The sequence below is a fragment of the Patella vulgata genome, chromosome 9, assembly GCF_932274485.2.
Source record: "Patella vulgata chromosome 9, xgPatVulg1.2, whole genome shotgun sequence".
In the NCBI taxonomy this organism is placed as follows: Eukaryota; Metazoa; Mollusca; class Gastropoda; family Patellidae; genus Patella; species Patella vulgata.
Window position 1 is genome coordinate 24,333,275 of NC_065887.2, and position 22,262 is coordinate 24,355,536.

At 36.1% G+C, this 22,262-nt stretch overlaps 1 long non-coding RNA gene across 9 annotated transcripts; it reads left to right on the top strand.

Annotated features, from left to right (window-relative positions):
- Positions 1-2,404: 2,404 nt before the first annotated feature.
- LOC126831799 (uncharacterized) lies at positions 2,405-21,944 on the top strand. Of its 9 annotated transcripts, none has more exons than XR_007684341.2 (12): positions 2,405-2,500; positions 3,011-3,061; positions 3,670-3,795; positions 8,078-8,123; positions 8,341-8,598; positions 8,728-8,889; positions 9,018-9,199; positions 9,324-9,599; positions 17,422-17,512; positions 18,813-18,937; positions 19,199-19,286; positions 20,435-21,944. It is a non-coding gene; the product is annotated as an uncharacterized LOC126831799 (long non-coding RNA). The 9 variants fall into 9 exon arrangements; XR_007684342.2 differs by having other exon boundaries at positions 8,344-8,598; positions 17,404-17,512; XR_007684338.2 differs by having other exon boundaries at positions 8,344-8,598.
- Positions 21,945-22,262: the final 318 nt, after the last annotated feature.

A 22,262-nucleotide genomic window follows, 5' to 3' on the forward strand; every position in this document is an offset into this window, starting at 1 on the left:
CCCCATGGAATAGCTACTTTCAAACGTTTGAATTTAAAGTTGAAAATTATATTTTTGCCAATTTCTCAAATGACAATAGTGAATTATAGGATTAATAGGATTATTCTTTAACAAGGTAGGACTGTTTATAGATACCATCTATTTTAAGGCTTTATTTTAATAAATTTTAAAAATATAACTTAAAAATTTGAAATTGCAGCTTTAACACCACGGCCTACGGCTATAAATACAGCAGTATTCTTCATCAGTATGCACAAACGACAAGAACAATATTATGTGGAATGTGCCTTCTTGTAACCCAGGACAACATGCTTATTTACTATGTTCAGTCTGATTTCCAATAATAAACATTACATTTCAGAAATTATGACAGAATTAACCCTTTGTCAAGTCTTATTAACATTCGAAAATAACTCGGGTCTTGAACGAAAGTTATAGTGGATCTTTGTATATATTTTATTATATAATTTAAGTTAAAGTAGTAATTGACCAATATCTGAATTGACATCTCATCAATCTTTCAAGTCTTTTAATTGTTTGGGTTTATACTTAATGTAACGATATATATCACGTAATTATAGTTAACACGTGTTCTTGCTATGTCCATATTTTCTTCTGTATTTCAGCATTTGTTTCATATGTACAATTTAACATTTCTGATCAAATATTATTATATAATTTTTTAATCCTAAGCTTGTATTAGAGCTGCCACGATGAATCGATAAACCGCGATGTTTAAAAAATCCACGATGTACGATACAATCAATATCAAACCAGACAAAAATAACTAGGCCTTTATGCAATGAAATTGCTACAATTTTGCATTTAAAGCTGGCCGATATTTGTCAATAAAATATGCCTCTTTGGCTTCTAATAAATCAGTATTATTGCTATTAAGCTTGTACATCGGAAAAACGCTAAATTTGCAACCACCACAAACATCTATATGTCCACTAAGGGGGATTATCCTATATTGTGGATTAAGTATATGATGTCGATGGAGGTTCATCCTTGTCTTTAGCATATTTATAGTTTTTCCAATGTACCGTCTATATTATAGCCTGAACAAACAATATATACTCAGCCAAATTGAAAACTTGACACTGATGAATTTCAACAAAAAATTTTTTCTGGTAAGTCAAATAAATTTTAAAGTGTTTCTAACGATAGTAAGTAGTAAGAAGCCTTTAATTTCATAAAATTGTAAAGTCACGTGGATCATGTGACTTTTGAGCATATAAAGATAAAAAACCTGAAAAACACGTGCAAACTCAAACTCGTGAGGTCAATCGGTGCAAGTTTGCTTAAACTGAACACGCACACGTAACTTGAACTGGAAAAACAAATTAAAACTGTTATTTTCATCTTTGTTAGAAAATGACGCGCCTTTCAAATGTAGAACGTCTACGTGCTATAGATAGGCTCTATGCTGGTCAGTCTGTGGTCACTGTTGCAAGAGCCTTTAATTGTTCACGCCAGACAATAATTAATCTTAGAATGAGAGTGCTTCAAACTGGAACTATTGCCGACCGCCCAAGGGCGGGAGCGCCACGTGTGACGTCACTCCAGGAAGATCAAGCAATACGATTACGTCATCTTAGAAACAGATTTGTCACTGCAACCTCCACAAGTAGAGAGATGTTTGGTGGAAGGGTCACTGCACAAACTGTTCGAAATCGCTTGCAATATAATGGACCAATATTGACACCTCTTCATCGCCGTAACCGACTTGTGTGGGCCACAAGACAAATAAGATTTACTCAAAGACAGTGGAATTCGGTTGTCTTTAGTGACGAATCTCGATTCACTTTGAGATTTGCCGATGGCAGGGTCCGAGTGTACCGCAAACGAGGTGAACGTTACGCTCAAGTATGCGTCAGAGAAGTTGACCGATTTGGTGGCGGCAGCGTCATGGTTTGGGGGGTTTTTTTGTGCACATGGACGTTCTCCTCTTGTTGTTGTCCAAGGGAACTTAAATGCTGTCCAGTACAGGGATCAGATTTTGCAACCTGTTCTTCTTCCGTTTATGCAGAGACATGGGCCTGGACTAACGTTTCAACAAGACAATGCTCGACCCTATACAGCAATTGCTACCCAGAATTTTTTAAGAAATGCCGGTGTCCAAGTCCTGGATTGGCCGTCGCTTAGCCCCGACCTTAATCCTATTGAACACATCTGGGACGAACTGGGTCGACATGTTCGTCAGCAAGTGAATCCACCACTGACGTTGCAGGACCTTCAACATGCTCTTGCTGAGCAGTGGCGAGGTCTTCCTCGGGTAGTGTTTACTAATGTTCTGAGATCCATGAGAAGACGTTGTGTGGCAGATCACAACATCAATGTTGATTTAAACTGACAAATAATTTGTATTTTCAAGGTGGAAGACTTTGGATGATATTGAGTTAGACTTGTGTAATTTGACAGATAAACAAGGAAAACTATGATTTCTATGGAATTTAAAGCAGCATTAAAAATTAGGTGGCATTTATGATAAAAAACGGTACGTATTGTCAATTTATATGAAAAAAAACCTCAAAAACATTAAACATTCCGAGTCAAATAAAATATGTGAATATGGTTAATGTATCTACAATGGTAGCTGTCTTTTTTTAAATCTAGCATACCAAAAGCAACCATTAAATACATGCCAATCAAAAACATTTCCTTTCTAGACAGTTAAGTTAGACTTTTGCAAAGTGACAAGTGTTGTGCATGGGCAGGGTATGCCCAAAATATCACTATTAATATTACGCAAACCCTGTTGGCAAGTTTACAAATCTATGTAGGCCTTCTAGAAGACAGAAACATTGTACATATGTGAATGGATGTGATTCATGTATGTCAGCATCTAATTAACTAGAACATCTGATATCACTTCCCATTGGAAAGTTTGCAAATAATGCTGAATGTTTTACACATGTACATGTATATTGAGAATTTGTGTATGTGCTGGATTTAGAAAATGAATTGAAAAATACACCTTTACATTATTTATTTTTCATAAATATAGGCCAGGAACTGAAATGTGATTTAGGATTTGTTGACTTTAACATAATAACAGGTGGGTATAACAAATTGTGCACATTTAACACGTCCACATTTGATCACAAGGTCTGTCATTGAGTCCAGTGGCGTAGTTTCAGTTGTCCACTTGTATGTGACAGGCAGTCGGGTCGCCTGTCAAGCCTCATGGGTTTTCTCCGGGTCTTTCCACTGCTAAAGACCCCTACACACTAGCGTATTATTGACATAAATTTGAACCATGTGTTAGTCCCGAAATGACCTAGTTTGTGTCCAGAAGACATTAAACCTCTCTCTCTGTGTCTTTCCCTTTCACACAAATAATACATTCATCATTATGGTATAACTATATACATGTAATAAGCCTTAGCAGACATACATACATTGTAATATAGCCCTGTATTCAAGTCATGTAAAATCCCTGCAAAAAGGCTGCTATTATTGAAATTGATGTCATATCCGGAATATGAAGGCTATTTGTACAATGTGTACCTCATATCATAGGGGCAATATTGCTATCCACTGTGCCACTAGTGGTACACCATACATGTGCAGTGAAAGTAGTGAATGAAACAAAATGGCCTTTTGTTTACAAAATATTTGAAAACTTTGAGGTCCTATAACTAATTTTTGATATTTTTTTTTCAGATTTCAAGTCTTGATGGTTGGAGTTTGATTATTTGAGCAACTTTTAGCCAGTTTAATTTTAATGTGTTCTTTTTTATAAAGCTTGTAGCTGCCCAGTCCTGACTTAGGAATTTGCTTCATTATTTGGTAAATATTTTATTTCAAAGTCATTATTTTGGATTTCCATCCATTTTTTATTGTTCTGTATCATCTCAGGCACATGTAGATACCAACATATTTGCATTAAAGCTGGTGTAAATCCCTTTTTGAGAACCCCCCATTTCAGGTGTTGTGACAAAATGGTGTCACTTTACCTTGCCCTTAAGCTTCGTTGGATGGTTATACAGTTGTGACACAACACGCCCCTGAAAGCTTATAGATTTCTAGGTAGCACGCGCAAGTTTACCTGATATGGTGAAAGTTCATGTTTCCAAGAAACGGAGCCTCAGTTTGAATTTAGAAGTGAAGAGTAGCCAGTTCGTTTCCAATAGCGAACACACAAAAACACTACCAAACAAACATTCTCTTACATACCCAGACCAGCCATACAAATTACCTGGCGTTTAACGAGTGAAGCTTTGTTGGATGGTTATACAGTTAGTGACACAACACGCCCCTGGATGCTTATAGATTTCTAGGTAGCACGCGCAAGTTTACCTAATATGGTGAAAGTTCATGTTTCTAAGAAACGGAGCTTCAGTTTGAATTTAGAAGTGAAGAGTAGCCAGTTCGTTTCCAACAGCGAACAAACAAAAACACTACACTACCAACAGTTCTCTTACATACCCAGACAGGCCATGCAAATTACCTGGCGTTTAACGAGTGAAGCTTTGTTGGATGGTTATACGGTTACATTCAGTGCCGGACTGGGCCTAAGCCTATAAAGAAAAAAGAAAAAAAGAAAAAAAAAGAGAAGAAAGGAGAGGGGGGGGGGCAAAAAAGAAAGAAGGAAGGAGAGGACAGGATACTTGTGTGGGCCTTCGGCACACCAGTCCGGCACTGGTTACATTACGTGGCGTTTAACGAGTGAAAAATTAGATCAATAAATGTGTGTGTGTGTGTGTGAGAGAGAGAGAGAAATGGGGTTTAACGCCCACTCTACATAAATCAGGTCATTTCGGGACTAACACATGGTTCAATTTTATTTCAATAATTAGCTTGCGCGTAGCTTTCTTTAGCTGTGGGGGGGAACCAGAGGACCCGGAGAAATCCCACGAGGTTAGACATGCAACCCTACTCCTTGTCACGTACAAGCGGTGAATTGAAACCACGCCATCAGACTCAATGGCAGACCTTGTGATTTCACACACACGCGTTAAACCACTTTATCACCCAATAACACATTCTAGATATGGCTTGTGTGATAACTTTCATAATCTACTGATCAATATTTCCTTAGGAGATATCGCTCTACATGAACTTGATTGGTCAGTTAAAAAAGAACTAATTTTTTTTATTAAAACGGAACGACTCTTTTATTAAAATAGAACTTCTTTGTGAAAACGTGAAGCATTAATTGCCGGGAAGATGATCGGCATTCCTATTAGGTATCAGCTCCTTAAATTCATCGTCTGGATTTTACATGGCTATCGTTTTGTCACAAAGTCTGAGACCAGCAAAACGTTTTCAGGTTTGGGATATACTGCGGTAAACGACAATCGATTCTACCTTTGGTTGCAGGAATATTTTGCAGAATACACACGTCATCTGATACGAATGGTGGTGTACAAATATATATATATATCATAAAACAGAAATGTAAATATTTTATTACAGAAGTTTAAAATGTTTTACTGAAGATGCAGGAAAATAGTTTTATTATTAAAATATTGCAAATTCTAAAAATATTATGTTTAGACTTTTTAACCGCGAAATGCCTGTAATGATATTGCTATAATAATAATACCGAAATTATGTAAAAGGACACCCTATATTTATGGAAACAACTGGGGTTTAACGTCTTACTTTTCTTCAACATTTGAGCTAATGGAAACGGCCATAAGAGCGTAAGAAATTGACAGATGTGGGCATAGAAAAATGTATTATAGTTACCTTTCATTGCCATTACACATCACCCTATGAATGTGTAGGGTTGATAGATTTGAATGATTGTTTGATCAATAGATTTGACGTCGATGTACATTTCGTGTCCTTTTATTCTGGGATGTTGTTCTTTAAAGATGCATTAAGTAAGATCTAAATCTTACTATTGAAGGTCTTATTTCTGACTTCAACATTCATATTTAGGCATAAAAGCAACTCTGTAGACAATTCGGATAGCTTGGATATTAATTGGATAAGACCAGCCGTTCCGTTTAATCGGTGAACGAAAAATGAAAAATCCAGACATCGTTTATTATCGTAGCAATGACAATGTAGACTACGCCATTCTTATCAAAACTTCAAACATTCTGCATTCCTTCAGAATAAGGAATTTTACTGAAATTTTCATTATACACTCATTTCTGATTATCTATTTAAAAACTAGACGACCCTTTATTTAAATCTTACATAATGCATCTTTAAATTGAATAATAATAATATCGAAAATAACCCTGACTATTTAACATACCTCAACTTTGACCAACGCATTACCTTTCATAGACTCTACCGCTGAGTATTATCATAGTGCCTAGCAAGCGAGAAATCACTTCGAGATAAGCCACTAAAGCGTGTACATTCGCCGTGTCGAGACCAACTTTCTGTAAGGAACATTTTGGGTGCACGGGTCACCCTACTATTGTATGTAGCTTACGCGGGTTCGTGGCTGACACTTTTCAAAAGGGTCGGTTATTGACGTCATATACTCATAGCCTTTCAAGGTTGATTTCTTTACAAAGTCTTACTATCTTTTGATAGTTCATGCAACGAATTACATTAGTGGAAAGATCCCATTTATTATGCCGAATGGTTAATCGCGTGCGCTTAAATCATAAGGTCTGTCATTTAGTGGCGTGGTTGGAATTCGCCTATTGTGCAATTTGGGATGTAAAGGTGGTAATAAACAAATTAATACAAATAATACATAATAAAATGTATGTGAATACATAACATCCCCGCCGACAAACAAAAATAAATAATTTTGTTTAAAATCCAAGGATAACAGATTTGTGTTTAGACTATTAGTATCTTGAAACATAATCAATAGTACTATACATGACAAAATTGACTAGAAATGACCGATAAATGTAAACAGTTTGAACGAAATGCAAAGCGGATAGAAGTGGACAATATAAGTACATTGCCCTGAAAAATTTCCTACATAGCATGCACATTAAATATATATATGTATATTCTTTAAAACCTGAGATACATACTGTATAGCAAACGACAAGAACATGGACGTATGAATTTACGTAAAATAATACTGGAAATATATAAAGAAAGTATTACGACGTATAATGAGATAAATGGATTAACTAGATAACATGTCATGTAAAACAACAAACATTACTACATGTATTGCAATAACATTTACAAAAACCAAATAAAATAGACTGAAAGCATATCCAACTGGGATGTAAGTAATACATGCACATTATATATATACACTGAAAAAAAACTTGTGTTGGATCTCAACACAAGTACTTGTGTGAAAATTATTCTACACAAGTTATGTGTTGTTTTGCATTGCATTAACACAAACTTGTGTTCTTTTTAATGCATTAACATAAATCTTGTGTTTTTTCCATATAATTAACACAAGTAATGTGTACCGTCAACAAATATTTTTTTTTTTAAATTTGAACTACATACAAAGTCTTAATCCGGGGGTCCACAAGTAAGAGAAAGGTTTTTTACTCAGACAATATAGCCAGACAGACTTGAATGCTAATTGGTGTTAAGATGTCTGTAGTTAAAATAAAGTTGGGCCCAATAAACTGGTAGATCAAAGGCCTGTTGAGCGCTCATGCCCGGTGTGATTTTAACAATTGACTCCAAATGCGTTGACAAGAAAATAAGTAAAACTGTTATTGAATGTGATTGGTTGATAAAATCAACATACTATAGGCTACATTTTGTCTGCGATATCATCTCGGTGGAAGCGGACATTAAATGAAGTGATTTCACACAATTAATTTAACATTTAACAAAATGCTGAAATGATTTTGGAGCAGTGATATGTTTGACAAATGTAAGCTAATGGTCACATAGAATACAAGACCGCAGGTTTGTGAATATTTATATTAAAAAAATAATACCATGTATGTAATTTAGCATCGATATTGTTTCTCTGTATAATGTTAGTATTTCGTTTCCTTAAAAAAAACTCCAACAATTTAAACCGGAAGTTCATGTTTATAGTATGGCGCGGTCAGGAAAAAAATTTCGGCATGTTATTATCAAATCTGTTCAATTTTTCTGAAATCATGCTTAATTAACATTAGTTGTTCGGCACTACGATGTTGTTCAAATACTTACATTACAGAATCACATTATGATTAAAGCAGAAACGGCTCGACTTGAACCAGCAGGTAAGAATCTGTTTTGAAATATATCTTGGGAGGTTGGATTGGCGTTGGAGACCCGATTGGCGGCCATTTTGATTCTTGTTTCATGATTTTTTTATATTATAACGATTTTGCCAAGAGTAGACATAAACGCGGGCACAGACTAGAAAAAAATCTTTTTACACTTTTGTGTTAGTTGAATTGTAATCTAATTTATGTTTAAAAAAACAACCTTAATAAGCAGACGGAAGATATGGACGAACAACAAGAAGTTATGGAGGTCCCAACAACTGAACCTATGGAAGTAGAAGAATCGTTTACAGCCGAAACCCGATACGATGTGCCAGTTCCGGTCATGGAGTCCTCCATCTCAGACGATGCCGACGTTAGTGTCTTCTGCGACGAAGAACCCGTAGTGGTGTATACGCAGGTAGAAGCTGGTTCCTCCCGTGGCAAGTCCAAGTTGTTAGACAACCAAGGGTTTAGTTATACAATTAAGGTAGGGTGATTTATTTTACCTAGTTAACTACCTTGTATAGAAATGTATTTCAGCTACAAAATGTAAAGATAATTAACTCTAGTTAACCTAGTTAACTCTATAATAATAAATGAATTTAATATATTTTAGACAGAGAAGAAAACTACGATTTGGAGGTGTTCCAAAAGAAGCGGACCAACACGATGTCCGGCAACAGTAATCCAAGATGGTGATACATACCAACCAGGCTTAAAGAACCATCTTCACCCAGCAGAACCCGGTATACACACGGCTACCAAGATAAAAGTTACAGTAGGTTTAAAAATTATATATCAATTAAATTAAAAATTTATATATGTGTGTAAATAATAAATAAAATATAAATAAACCAATAATATATTTGTAGTTTAATATGTTTTATCTTATCATTACTGGCAAAGCATGAAAAAAAGGAAATGTTTTTACCAAGTCATGTTCCTCAATAGCGGAGAGAGTTTTATCCAGTGTTGGTTCTGCAGAAGAACCCATTCATAGCAGACCACCCATGGCAGCACTTGTAAGGTCGCTACAAAGAACCCGACAGACTCTGCGACCAAAAGATCCCACTGACGTGTCGTCAAGCGTAAGTATTCATGCAATTAAATACCCATGTATATAAGAATTTATTAACATGTAATTAAATGTACAATTTTATTTATTTATTAACATGTAATTAAATGTACAATTTTATTTATTTTTTGTTTTAGCTTGACGAAGATTTCATCGATCATAGTGCACCGGGATTTAATCAAAAAAGAGTAAAAGTTGGGGAAAGGCGCCATCACATTTTTTGTACTGATAGACAGATGCAACTACTCGCACGCGCATAAACTTGGAATATGGATGCACCTTTTCGGGTGGTGAACAAGCCATGGTCTCAGCTGTTTTCCATCCACGCCTTCATTAAGACTGGGGAGACCACCCGGCAGTTACCATTGGTGTTTTGTGTAATGTCGGGTAAAAGCCAAGACGACTATTATAAGGTAAATAGCACTTATTGATTGAATTACTATTAATAGTAAAAAAGGACTATTATTTGGGACCTTGAAATTGTCACAAATGGGTCGCACTAACAGCGACATTTGTTTCAGGCATATTTGTTTCATCGGTGACACGTCTGGTGTCATGTGAATGCAATGACAACAGCCTGGTTGATTGATTTGTTGATTGGAGTTCAGATGTCTACATTAAAATCGACCACTTTCAGGTTGCCGTATTCACGGCCAGGCAAGACCGACTTGAAATTTCTAGAAATTTTTCTGGGGGAGACAGGCCCCAACAAATCCCCCGACGGTGCGTTTCACGACTTTGGCGCAAGACGGTGACCTTGAAGAGACGTCGAAAACCATTTAATAGACATAGTAAAAGTCATATCTTACGAGATTATCGCTGGTCTTGTCAGAAAATGCTATTTTATATATGACCAGTTTGTGTTTGAAAAATTTAAAAAGAAATTATTTATTCTCCCACCATTAAAGCACACTAATTACGAAATATCGCTCTCAGAAACTTCATGGTTTCTTTTGCAATTTGTTTGGGGTAAGACGTTATATAAATAATATCAATCTGTCTACCACACAAATTTAACAGATACAAATGCATGTTATTCCACAGGTAGACAGACAGGGCCTCCTTTGAAGGGACTCAGTAAAGGGAACGCGGTTGGTTTAGAGTTTGTCTGACCCCTTTGAATATTTGCGTCTCATCTCCAATGAAAACATTCATGTTGCTCTCATGCTGTTCTCAACCAGAATCAAACATATATCGTACCCGAGATTTGTTAGCATGTTCCACACAACCCAACATTTATCGGCACCGGGATTAAGGGTGTATATCTTTGTTTCTAACGCTTATTGGGAATACGCCACGGAAACTACAATAAAAACTTATTTACAAAAACATTCTAAAGAGTGAAAACTGACATATTTCAAACTTTACTGTATTTAAAGAAATAATTTAAATCAGCCGGCTGAAACCCCGTCTCCGCTATTTGTTCAGTCATTCTTTAGGTATAGTGCCAGTTTCCACCGACAATGATATTGCAAACAAGTGTCCAATCTATAAAAGCATACATTCCTACAAAATGTTTCTTTAGTCAAGTGAAACAATAAATTCATAACTATGCGAGGCTGTGGTGAGTAAATTCGTGGTAACAAGACCGAAAAGGCTAATGTGACATAGAACAAGGTCACATTGATGTTGACAAATACGTAAGACGATGTGAACATCAACTAAAAAGATATGTAATGTGATTCAGCTGCAAGGTGATATATGCATATATGCAGCATAGATAAATAAAACTTCTATTCAAGTTAAACCAACTGTATCTATTTATTTAAGTCTTACGTCGAGCTGAATACATTTTATGATTTATTGTCATCTATTGGTGGTTAACAGTGTGTAACTAAAAACTAAAATTGGATCTTATTATTGCCAATGATATAATGTACATGTAATAGCAAGTGTATATATATTTTTTGTTCAGTCTGTACACAGTAACATATCTGAGAACCATATTATTATCATTTCTGCCCAAGGCTCCCTGTGCCTTATAGTTAGCAGTGATACAAGGCAATTACCAATTTTCCATGTTCTTGGCCTGAAGAAATAAAATAATAAAAGTCAAGTTTTTATTATTATGCAAGTAGAAATATACAATTATTCATAGTATGATTTGAATAAATACAACTGATTTGAAGTTGGAATTATTATTTGTCTAAGATGACTGGGCATTTACAAATTGAAATAGCTACTCTTCATCAAGAAAATACATGAATATTTTTCCCAATTCACCTGGATTTTATTGTAGGTCTTTGTACGTGAAATAGCTTTATTTAACGTCCGCTACCACCGAAGTGATATTGCAGAAAATTAACAAATTCGGATTCCCTTTTAAAGGAAATTGACTGCACTATCGCTGGATTGTATTATATAGGTCATGTCAGTTTTTTTTCAAAATGGGGCCCAGAACAGAATGATTTTTTGAATATTTAATCACACAGAAACACAAGTATGCACATGCAGTTATGATATAATATTAAATTAGCTTACCTCAAATACCTCGAAATATACTGTTTGGTCAGTTTGTCCGCCCGCCATATTTCTATTAGTCACACATCCTTCGGCCAATTAAAATGGACGTATATTTTGTTTTAACCGAAACGAAAAATTTGCGTTATAAATAGTAAACGAGCTTGATTGACCGACCACTGCTAATGTTTTTTCGTGAAACGGTATAACTGCAATCAACACACGGCCGCCATTCTCGATGATTGACAACTCACGTTTTTCCTCATCCACCAAAGAACCGTTAGGTTTCTTTGAACATACTGTAATAACATTGGGATTATCAGTTAATCAGCTTTAATTATCCCGCTTTGTTCGTTGCCATTTCTTATATTTTCCACAAAAAAACTTTGCCTTGTACGCACTAATTTATCAATTGGTATTGCCATCTACGACAAGCATGTCAACGTGCAGCTCACGGATTATCGTTAACAATTTCTAGGGGCTTGTAAAAAAGATTGCATGTCGTGTAAATATTTATTTTGTTTTTTGTGTAGGTCATTTTCAAATAAATTCATCAGCATATTATTCGTTTTAAATAAATATGAAACCTTTATGAGAAACGATGATTATCAAAGAACCGTAAGTGCAACTAATGTTTTATCGTTTGGTTGAGCCTTTTACTAACCGCGTGTTTCATGTTAATAAATATTTTCTTTCGTGTTTTGAATTGGCCTATTTCTAATAAATTATCCCGAGTCCCAAACGTCGTTAACCCGAGTCCCAAACTGTCAACCAATTATCTAAATATAGACGTATGACGTCATGTTATAAAATATTATGGGATAACTGGAAGTAATAAATCTCGTGCAGTTCAACGCTGTTGTCAACTTCTTGTCTCTTCACTAAACTCACTATTTTACCCTGTCTGTCCACAACAAGAATATTACATGGTGGCTGGAGTGATGATTAAACAACAGTTTAACTTATAATGAAGAACTTACTGTCCAAACTACTCTACATGACAGGTTTACAACGTAAATGAATAGTGCTAGCGAGTATCGGTGTGCAGACGGCCTAAACTGAGTCTGTGAATGATTACGTCCGCTGCTTATTTGACATTGTTTAGTTATTGACACTACCGAAAATTACATGTTATATAGCTGTAAAATAGATGCTGATTTACTGACTTTATATTATTTACTGTGTGGATTGTCTTTGTAGCCGTAACGAGTTATTAATAAAGTACCGGTAGTCACAGTAAGATATATTACTACGTCACTACTACGTCACTCAAATAATGGCCGAGCTATTGTCAGCACCAACTCCTTGTATGAACTGGGAAGCAAGTAACTTGCCCGAGGCATGGAAAAAATTCAAACAACTCGCTGAGCTAACATTTACAGGACCGCTTAAACAAAAAAGCGAGGAAGAGAAAATTAGCTATCTCTTAATCTGGGTAGGAGAGAAAGGCCGAGATATATATAATACTTGGAACGATATTACTGAAGACAACAGTAAACTACTTAAAACTTTTTATGAACGGTTCCAGAGCTACGTTAATCCTAAAAGCAACACTGTATTCGCTAGGTATAAGTTTCCTAACAGATTTCAAGAGTCTAATGACGCATTTGATGGATTTGTAACTGATCTGAAATTGCTTGTAAAGGACTGTAACTACGATAAGCCTGACGAAATGGTACGCGACAGAATTGTGTTTGGTATTAAATCACAAAAAGTCAGAGAAAAACTTCTAAACCAAGGATCAGATTTAACTTTGGAGAAAACGGTTGAAATCGCGCATACTTGTGAATTATCCGAAACTCAACTTCGCACAATGTCTGGTCAGGAGCAACACAGTGTTCATCATGTTAATCGCACCTCAAGTCGTCATAGAGGATCAACTAACAGATCAACAACTGTTATTTCTGTGGACGAGGTCATAATAAGGGTCAGTGTCCAGCATGGGGTCACACATGTGATAAATGTGGTCAAATAAATCACTGGAAAAATCAATGTGACATTGTTTCCCAACACTCCAAAACTAGAATATCACGATCCCAAACACGACATAGCCGGTTTAGACCACGTGACCGCAGTCGTAAAAGTGGTAACCGCGATAAACATGTACGTTCCATACAACATGACCGTATTAGAGATAACGAAGATTTCTACATCCAGGCGGTACAAAATAAAAATAAAAATGGTCGTGACCAACTACAAGCTACTATTACAGTGAAGGATAATAGAGCTAAACTAACAGTACAAGTAGACACTGGGGCCGAAGCAAACATTCTACCTGTAAGATGTTTTAGACAACTGTATCCAGAACGAAACGTTTCTGACTGTACTGACATTATTCCTAAACCATTGGTTACTCTTTCAGCCTATAATGGAAGCGCCATTAAACAATATGGTATGTTAAATCTACAGTGTTCTTTAGACCAGGGAAACTGGCAAAATGTACAATTTTACATTTGCGACACTGATGGTCCCATTATATTAGGACTGAATGACAGTTGTAAACTTCAACTTATAAATGTTAATGAGTCTCATGTTAAACATGTTACTGTGTCAGTGATTACCAGTGAAACACCGGTTTCTTATATTAAAGACACTGATAGTCTCAAAAGTGTTTTTCCTTGATAGATTTACTGGGCTTGGTAAATTTAAACAGAAGGCACACTTCCAACTTAAAAGTGATGCAGTTCCTGTGGTACATGCTCCACGACGTTGCCCTGTACATTTGAAGTCTGAAATCAACAAGGCCATAAATGATATGGAGAAGAAGGGTATTATAGAGAAGATACCTGCCGGACAACCAACTGAATGGTTATCAAGTCTCGCATATTCCAGAAAGTCAAATGGAAAACTTAGGGTATGTTTAGACCCCCGGGACTTGAACGAGAATATTAAAAGAACTCATCATAGAGCACCGACGGTAGAAGAAGTAACTTATAAACTAGACAATGCTAAGGTACTAAGTAAATTGGACGCCAAAGATGGATACTGGAGTATTGAACTTGATGATGAATCTAGTAAACTCACAGCATTTAACTCCCCAGCGTCAAATCAGCGCTACAAATTTAAGCGATTGCCATTTGGTATTAGTGTCTCACAAGATTTGTTTCAAGAAGCTATGGATGAGGTGACAAGGAACCTTGATGGTGTTATATCAATAGCTGATGATATTTGTGTATACGGTACGGATGACGAAGAGCATGATAGGAATATGCACCAACTTATGAAGAGAGCTCGTCTTTATGGACTGGTTTTCAATCCCAGTAAATGTTTCATAAAAGTACCTGAGATAACATTTTTTGGTTCTGTATACAGTAAAGATGGTGTCAAACCCGATCCAGCTCGTACTAGAGAGAAAGAAAAACTCCCAGCACCGTCTAGCAAGCAGAAAGTACAATCTTTTCTTGGAATGGTCCAATATTTATCTCCATTTATTCCTCATCTCAGTGAACTAACTTTACCATTACGTGACCTTATTAAAGCTGATTCTTTATTTATATGGTCGACAGCACATCAGAAGGCATTCGACGTTTTGAAGCTAACCATCTCAGAAGCTACTACTCTATGCTACTTCAATCCTACTTTTCAGACCAAGATTCAAGTTGATGCTAGCAAGAATGGGTTGGGTGCAGCCCTCATACAGATGGATCCTGCAAAACCCGATACTGAGCGTGTTATAGCCTTTGCTTCTAAGAGCTTGTCTGATGTTGAATCACGCTACGCAAACATAGAACGAGAATGTTTAGCCGTAGTTTTTGGTGTGGAGAAATTCTACAACTACATATATGGTGCCAAAGTCATCATTGAAAGTGACCACAAGCCACTGGAAGCTATTCTGAAGAAAAACTTATCCCAGGCTCCGCCTAGGCTACAGAGGATGATGTTACGATTACAGGCGTATGATATCGATATACACTACAGAAAAGGATCTGAAATTTTACTAGCCGATATCTTGTCCAGGTATCGACCCAACAGGGGTAAACACATCGAAATGGAAGAAACTATCCATGCTGTTCGATGGAGTGCGGACAAACTAAATCATCTACGCAAAGCCACGTTGGATGACTCAATGTTATCAGTATAGCGTGAAATTGTAATTAATGGATGGCCAGAGAAATGTTCCGATTTGCCAAAGTCAATTAAGCCTTTTTGGACTCTTAAGGATTATATAAGTATTGATGATGGTGTACTTATGAAAGGTCAACAGGTCATAATACCATATGTTTTACAAGCTGATATTTTAAAGCAACTACATGAGCACTGTCACCAAGGTATTGAGAAGACACAGATGCTTGCTAGAAAATGTGTTTATTGGCCGAAGATAAACTCTGCTATTGATGATATGGTTGGTAAATGTGTAACTTGTAATACCTTTAGAAACAGCCAACCAAGCCAGCCAATGTTTGAACGTGATATACCATGTGCTCCTTGGGAAATGTTAGGGACTGATCTGTTCGAATTCCAAGGGAACAAGTATCTACTACTTTGTGACTATTTTAGTAAATTCTTCGTCGTACGAAAGTTGAACAGAGAAACTAGTATTTGTGTAATACAACATTTAAAACAAATATTCTCTGAACATGGAATTCCTGTAGAACTATTCAGCGACAATGGTCCATGTTATTCTAGCTACGAAATCTCACAGTTCGTAGAGTGCTATGGATTCAAACACACTACATCGAGTCCACACTATCCTCAAAGTAATGGATTTACTGAAAGAATGGTTGGTGTTGTAAAACAGACATTGAAAAGATGTTCAGCCGCAAGGGAAGATCCACAACTAGCTTTACTATTTCTTCGATCGACACCACTGTCAAGTCATCTTCCACCACCTGCTGAATTGCTGTATGAACGACCTATACGTTCACTACTACCATCATTTATAAAACAAAATGATAAACACGAGAAAACGAAGGAACTCCTAAAGCGAAGACAGGAAATTCAAAAGTACTACTTCGACAATGGCACTCGTGAATTAAAGCCACTGAATCCTGGAGATGCAGTTATGCTACAATCACAAAATGATTTAAATTGGCTTCCTGCTACTATTGTTTCACCATCAAAAGAACCACGGTCGTATATTGTTCAAACAACTGATGGATCTAGATGTCGACGAAATCGTAAATTCCTACGTAAATTTCCAATGGAACCAACAGAACGTTTTAGAATATGATCAAACCGAACCAGTACAAGCAGCAGTTAATAAAACCAGCGGAAGGACAGTCAAGAAACCATCTCGACTTATTGAAGAAATGTGAACTATAACTTTAAAACTCTTATAAACAATTAACATTCTTACTTTAAAATGTGTTACATTTTCTTTCTTTTGAAAGTTATTCCAATTTCTTAAGAAGGGGGATGTCAACCAATTATCTAAATATAGACGTATGACGTCATGTTATAAAATATTATGGGATAACTGGAAGTAATAAATCTCGTGCAGTTCAACGCTGTTGTCAACTTCTTGTCTCTTCACTAAACTCACTATTTTACCCTGTCTGTCCACAACAAGAATATTACACAAACGACGTATACCAAAGTCCCAAACGTCGTATACCCGAGACCCAAATGTCGTGGTCATATTTTTTTGAGTCCCAAATGACGCGAGTCCTAAATGACGTGAGTCCCAAATGACATGTAATCCGTTGTTCAACCTCTGTGAGTCTGTGTAATATTTAATATTAGGCCCCATTTTTGCCTGATTCAGTCACAGTTAATAAATAATGGAACTAGAATCAGCCCGTGGAAGTTTCTCTATAGTTTTATTATTTTTTCCAGTCAATGATGATATGTGACTCTTTCCACCTTCCAGCAATAATTATTGAGAATTTACCAAGGACTCCACTGGCATTGAATCGAAGAAAAACAGGTAAAAATTTCAATTAATTTTTATATTTTCTATTTTTTTTTTGTTACCAATGTCCTACAATGATTAGTGTATGTGAACATACAATCCAAAATAAAGTATTTATATGGCACTTACATGCAACAGAGAGAGAGAGAGAGAGAGAGAGAGAGAGAGAGAGAGAGAAATGACATAAACAAGGCCTTACATGTACTTGTATTTGAAGAATCAAGTAGTCCATGCTGTGCCTATATGCATACCGGTAATCAACTACGGCGAGGATTAGCCTACTTCCGTTTCCACCCTTTCCCTGCACACTGTCTCATTCTACATGTATTAAAAATTGGTATGTTACTGTAATATTAATTATGCACGAACCTACATGTAGAGTTGTTGCAAGATGGGTCCTTATATCTACTTAGCCTACAGACGCTAGGTCGTTTCGGGAAAAAGGTTAAATTTAATATGAATAATTCGCTTACGGGTATGGGTATTTAGCAAAAGGAGGAAACAAAAGGACCCAGAGATTAGAGAAGGTATGCTTCAATTTAATATGAATAATTCGCTTGGCGTAGGGGTACATGTATTTAGAAAACGGAGGAAACTGAATGACCCAGCGAAAAAACTCAAGAGATTGGACAGGCGACTCTACTCCTTGAAATTGAAACCATGCCACTTAACACAATGACAAACCCTGTGATTTCATGCGCATGCATTACCTACTAGACCATTCCCCCCAGCCCCACCCCATATCGAATAAAAGTATGACTTATTTCAAATATGATATTTACATATAAAGAAAGTAGAGAGACTTCAATCTTACTAGAAAAATACTAGATTACCTGAAATGAAATGGGGTTTAAAGACAACGTCCTACTGGTCAGCTCCGACTGGTCTAATGCATTGTGCTAAGTGAAAATGTTTGTCTGGGCAGCGAAACTATGGCCTACTCTCATACCGAATTCAAACTGCCAAGAGAACTTTTATGTGTACGCCAATGTGTACATTGGATCTCAGGGGAAACCACTCTGCAAAATCAAGATGAGCTTTCTCGGTCAACCCCAAGAGATAACCTGTGGCCTCCATGCTAGTGTGCCAGCACCTAATTTACTCAGTCACCATGGCCGTCTTCTAATTACTGCGACAGTTAAACCATGTGACAAACAAGGATTATTAAGATAGACTTTTACGGCTTAAGTAATTCCTTGGGATTCAAACTTTTGATACATATAGATACATTAGTTTCAATTTCATATCACACAGTTTGTATATATGGTAAGGTAGCTTTAATCGTAAATTACATATCATGTATTTATTTTTTCAGTTTCAATATTGGATGTATATGCAAATCACCCAGAAAAAGATCATGTAATAACAAAAGAAATTATAAAAGAAAAAAATGGAAGAAGAAATGGCTGGAAAAAATGATGATAGAGCAGCTTTTTCTTGGTGGGTAACTTTTCAATTCTAATAGAAAAGATTGTTATGCTATTTTGAAATCTAAAATTCAGTTTAGTATAGTAAAACTGTACACGTCATGTATGGGCAGAGACAGAATCTTAGTTATATGTAGATATCACTGTCTCATCTGTGGCAAAGCAAACCAACACATGAAACAAAACAAATGTAATTAAATTAACATTTTTTTAATTAATCAAAACTGTCTAGTCAATTTAAGCCAACTAATACATTGCCATTTTTTTTTTTCAGTTACCCACCTCGGAAGATCAAGTTGGAAAGGGCTATTGATATTGTGGAGACGTTTTCTCACAGATCTTGCTTATCAGACAAAGACTATGTAAGTACCATGCATATTTGCTTTTTAAACCAGGAACTGGTTCTATACACTTGGTGGGGGGGTTGGATGGACGTTAAACCCCATTTCTCTCCCTCTCTCCTAAATATTGAGATTTTTGTTTACTTTTAAACTGCATATATTCAAGGTATCAGGAGCTTTTTATGGCTCCCGTACAATTTTATAAACATGAAGGACTGTACCTTTTGAATATTAAGCCATCAAATTATTTTATAATTTTGAAAATGAAATGAAATGGGGTTTAACATCCTACTGCTTTGCTCATAAATTGGGCTAATGAAGACGGGCATACGCCATACAGTGTGCTATGAAGGGAATTTTGCCCGGGCAGCGGCGCTACAGCCTACTCTTATATCGAATTCCAATTGCCAAGGAATCTTTTACGTGCACGCCAATGTGTACACGGGACCTCGGTTTTTCGTCCCATCCGAACGACTAGACAGCTGTCCTTGTCAGGTCCTCCGTCCTGTATCACTGACAAGGGGAAACACGCAAAATGTAAGTAACATATATATATTTGTATTTTTAATCAGGAAGTACTTCTATACACTTGCTTGGTAATCTAGTTATTCTTCTTGGGGCAATGCCTAGGACTCTGCTGTTTCAAGTACTTGGCATGCTTGATTTTTGCCAATCACATCCATTGATTTCCTTCAAGTTGCGATAGGCACTACATGTATGTGTATTTTTACAGTAAATAGCAGTAAAATAATGATGGACAGTATTTTACTTTCAAATAGATTTCAATAGATTTTAAAGGGTAATATCCAATTTGTTGTCAATGGAAATAAAATAAGAATGGGTCCAAAAATAATTAGACATTGCCAAGTAAATAGGTGCTGCCATGGTGTAGTAGGGAATCTGGATTTGCAGACAATACATGTATGAAAGGGTGAATAGTTGACCTATTATGAGACTTCAGTCCCAAATCTCAAGACTTTTTTCTGACTTCTAACTCATTTGATTTGAGCATAATAATCTGCCTGGGTCTGTAACTGGACAAGACACAATAAGCGTTACGCATAGTTGAAACCAAATAGAGACTCGGTCTCGATGTGGCAAAATAAATTGTTTATTTAAACGTTGTGAACCATAGAAAGTATTCTTATTGCCTACTTTTTATTTTTTAGGCTGGAACACCATTGAAAGAGTATTTGCTGTATGATAACAACAAGAAAACCCAAGCATCAATTTATTTTATACTTCTGGGAAAGAATGCATTTGACCCAATTTTTAAATATTTATTTTTTGTTATTAATGTTAAATTTTCTTCCAAAACACAATTAGATTTTAATTCTCTTCAGAAATGTATGTATAATATAGCAAGTAAAGTGACATATAAATCACTTAGAATTTGGTCAGAAATCATAAAGTATTTAATAGGCATTACTAGAAACCAAATGTAGATCAAATACACCCAGAATTACAAAAAACCTTGACCTACATAAAGGTGACTTTCCCTTGCTTATGAAATGAAATACGGTTTAGTATCCTACTTTTCTGTGTTCTTAGAGTGATTCTGCCCTACACCCTACTCTTATATCAAATATTTCAACTGTCAAGGGTTCTTTAACGGGAACCCGGGGGGGGGGGGGGGCAATGATTAACACGCACACATTTGATCAGGAAGTCTGTCATTGAGTCAAATAATTCAATTGTCAAGGGTTCTTCTAAGTGAACGCAGTGGGGATGGTTTTGATTCCGGGAATGGGGGAGGGGGTGGTGGATGGCCGAATGGTAAGCACGTGCGTGCGGTATCATACGGCCTGTCATTGAGTCAACTGGCGTGGTTTCGAATCCCCGGTTGTACGTGACAAGAGTAGGGTCGCCTGTCCAATCTTGTGGGTTTTCTCCGGGACCTCCGGTTTCCTCCCACTGCTAAAGACCCCTATGCGCAACGAATTATTGAAATAAAATTAAACCATATGTTAATCCCGAAATGACCTAGTTTGTGTCAAGTGGACGTTAAACCCCATTTCTCTCTCTCTCTCTTTCGATTCCGGGCTTGTACCCAATTATCCCTTGCCATATCCAACACTACTGACAAGTGGGAACTATGCCGGAAAATCCAGTTGAAATTTCTCGGCCAACACCTTATACTCACTGAACCACTGTGGCTTATGACTTGTGATTGTATATAAATTTTTTGTACATATGATATTTTTTTATTTCAATCCTGTAATCTTGATGCTTTGCTTCTTTTATTTACAAAATATTCATTTTGTTTGGGGTTTTTTTAATGAGGAAAAGGTTTTACATCATTTTATTACTCATGCAAAATAGTGCATTTTTCATTTGTTAGTTTTCTGTGTATATTAGTTATTTCTATATGTCTCACAAATCACTTGTAGTGTGATTTTGTAGCACTTTTCAGTTTTTGAAATTGTTTCAATTTAGTGCATAATTAATCTTAGTGCTTGGTTTGGATGTTATTAAATTTAGATATTATTTGAATTATATATTTTGGAGTATGGGTTAGGGATACTGTGTACATATCTTTATATTCTCAGTTCTTGTTTTGGGGTAAAGAACAATTTATATAGCTATTTTATATTTTGTGATAGGTAAAGTGTGTGGGGTTAAGAACAATTTAAATAGCTATGTTATATTTTGTGATGGGTAAAGTGGGGTGTGTGTGTGTGTGGGGGGGGGGGGGGTCATTATATATAACACAATATAATTAGTATTAGAATTATCTGTTTTTCTGTTAACATTTCAAATATCTATTTAGTTTTGATGTATTAATTTACTTTTTCCTATGATTTTATGAATAAATAATAATCTTACAAAAACAAAAAAAAAATTTGTTTCCTTCTTTTATCAAACTTTACAGGTCTAACAGAGCAAAGAGATGGGTCCTGCATAAAAAGGTTGCTATACTGTATATAAATTGGGGAAAAACACAACACAAGTTTTTGTGGTTGGTTATACACAAGTTTGTATGAAACCACACAAGTT